The sequence below is a fragment of the Bison bison genome, unplaced genomic scaffold, assembly GCF_000754665.1.
Source record: "Bison bison bison isolate TAMUID 2011002044 unplaced genomic scaffold, Bison_UMD1.0 scf7180017861717, whole genome shotgun sequence".
Lineage (NCBI taxonomy): Eukaryota > Metazoa > Chordata > Mammalia > Artiodactyla > Bovidae > Bison > Bison bison.
The window spans coordinates 15,660-18,411 of NW_011492289.1; positions in this window are offsets into that span (position 1 = coordinate 15,660).

Sequence of the window (2,752 nt, forward strand, 5' to 3'; positions counted from 1 at the left end):
CCGCCCATGCACCCTGCCCCTCCGTATGCTCAAGGCCGTGGGGGGACAGTCTGCCAGAAGCAGACAGGAGTTGGGGGGCAGGTCCCGGGCCCTGCACCGCCCTGGGGCTCTCCCAGGCTACAGCCTGGCCCAGGGGCAGAGCGGGGGGCTCCTTTCAGGACGGCAGAGGGCCAGGAAGAGGCGGGTGGGAGGGAGGCCCGGGACGTCTGTGTGGGCCCCGGTCTCCTGCTGTTCATCACTGAGCCCGGCGGCTCTTTGGCCGTGGGGAGGCTCATGGGTCTGCGGGGCTGAGCTGTGTGCCTGCCGAGCCCCGGTCACGCCAAGACCAGAGCGCCTCCGCCAGCGGTAAACATGTCGCAGAGCAAGGCAGGGGATTGAGGCAGGTAGAGGACAGAGAGCGTGCCGGAGGAGGCGGCCCAGGACGCGAGGATCACGGACCAGGGCCTGCAGGTCCCTGGTGGGCAGGCCCCGCCCCCCACAGGAGGGGCCCTCGGGCAGGGTCCCCAAGGTGCCCCTCTAGGGAGCAGGGAGGCTCCGGGGACCCTGGGCGCCCACCTCCAGGCCCAGGGTTAGGGAGTACATCCGCCTCCCTCTTCTGGCCACGGACACCACGTCCCTTCCTCCCCTGCTCCCAGACTGGCCACTGCCGCTGACTGTGGCCTGGATGAGGCCTGGGGGTCTGGAGGAGCAGGAACTGCATCGGCCCCTCGGCCTCCCTGTGGCCCAGACGGAGTTGGGTGGCTGGGCTGGTTCGTCCACACTGTGGAGTGAGGAACTGGGCCTCAGACCCCTTCTGCACCGGCCGTGTTCAGCAAGACCCCAGGCCTCCAGGGGTCTGGGCGGGGGTGGCCGCCCTTCCCCCGGGCCTCCAGGGGGTGGGCTGAGGACTCCTGAGGCCCCTAGAGGGGAGTCTCTGAGTGCTGCCAGTGGAACAGCTCGGAAAGTGGGCTGTTGGTGCCCACCGTGCCCATTGCACACCGCCCTCCAGGGCCCCGCGGGGCGGGCGGCCAGGGCTCAGCCCTTCCTGGCCGGGAGGCTGGGCTCCCCATCTGCCTGTGCAGGCTTCTCCCTGAGAACCACGCCCGACAGCGGCCAGGACTGCAGCTGCGGGGGGCCCCCCGCCCAGCCCCTGCCCAGCGCACGACACAGGAGGCCCCCCTCTGCTCAGATGGGCCTGGTCTTCCCTTGGGTCCTGGCCGGTGCTGCCCTGAGTGCTGGATCCTGCTCAGACCTCCACCTCGGGCTGCTCCCCGGGGCGGTGGGGGGCTTCCCTACCTTCTCCCGGCCCCCCATCTCAACGCTTTCCTGTCGCACCTGCTCCTGAGTGGCTGATCCTCTGAGCCCTAGTCTGCTCCGCGCTACTGACCCCTCCCCAAGCCCGACCAGCCCCACCTTCCCTGTCTCCCAGTCCACACCCCACCCTCCCGCCCCCACCAGCCCTTCGGAGCCCCCCAGCGTGGCCTCCCCACTCTGGGCCACTCAGTGACTGCTGTGGGGCAGCCACTCTGATGGCCGATGGCTGGAGGAGCAGCTCTTTCTGACGAGGAGCCTCTGTCTGTCTTCCCAACACGTTTCCCACCAGAGAGAGGCCAGGCTGCAGAGGGGCTGGGGTGGGCGGAGCCCCCAGTACGCCCCCAACCCTGCCCCTACCAGCACCTCTGGACAGCCTGGCTTGGGGCTGGGGAGGCGGGGACAGGGTGAGCTTGGGCTGGAGGGATGGGGTGGGCACCGCCGGGGCTGGTCTCCCGGCAGCTCCCTGGGAGGGCAGCGTGCTCTGCCTGTGGGGCCTCGTGGGGATCAGAGTGTGGATCTGGGCAGCTCTGTTCTGGGAGCCTCTTTGCAGCGCTGGGGACTTCTGCGGGCAGGGCTGGGTGGAGGTCAGGGGGGCCCTTCCCCAGTCATCCCAGAAGTCAGGCTGCCGGGACCTTGAGCAGGGTGCGGTTGGGTGGGGGCTTGGGCCTGACTGTGCTCCGGAGGACCCAGGGCGCGATTTCAGGGCCCAGGAAGCGGGTGCCAGGGGAGCTGCTGGGCCCCGCAGCAGGAAGAGGTGGCCCCCTGAGGGAGCTGTTGATGGGGGGCACATGCACCAGCCCCCCTGGGGGCAACAACTCGATTCTGCCAGGTCCAGGTGAGGTGGGGCCCTCGCTGGTGACTCCCACAGAGATGCCTGCGTGGTCTCTCCCCTCCCTTCCCGCCTGCGGGCCATGCAAGGCTGTGGCCGGGGAGGGGCGGCTGGGGCCATCTCGGGCACCAGGGTTCCCCCGGCACGGTCGTGCTCCCGTGGCTCTGCTCTGAGCTTGGCCTGCCTGTGGTCAGCCCTGCAGGCTGGACCTCCTCTGCCCTCCAGGTGGGGGGTGCGCACGGGACGTAGGGAGGCAAGGCCCCTCCTGGCACCAGCTGAAAGTCCAGCCACCAGCCCTGGGAGCCCAGGCGCTCTCGCTGGCTCTCCGAGGGTCAGGCAGGTGGGGCGGATGAGAGGACACAGCCCTGACCCGGGAAGGCAGGGTGGCTGCTCTGAGCCCAGGAGGCCGGAGCTGGCCTCTCAGGAGCCCACACCCCAGCCCCTGGCCATCAGAAGGGATCCTCCAGAGGCTGACCCGGGTCTCCCCTCAGGCTCATCCCCTCCTTCGGGCCCATCGTGGTATCCGGTAGCTCTGGATGTGACTGGACCCGGGCTGTCCGTGGGCCCCGCGGGCACGTGAGCCACAGGTCAGCAATAAGCAGAGCTGAGGCTGCGGTTTCTGTGGAGCCC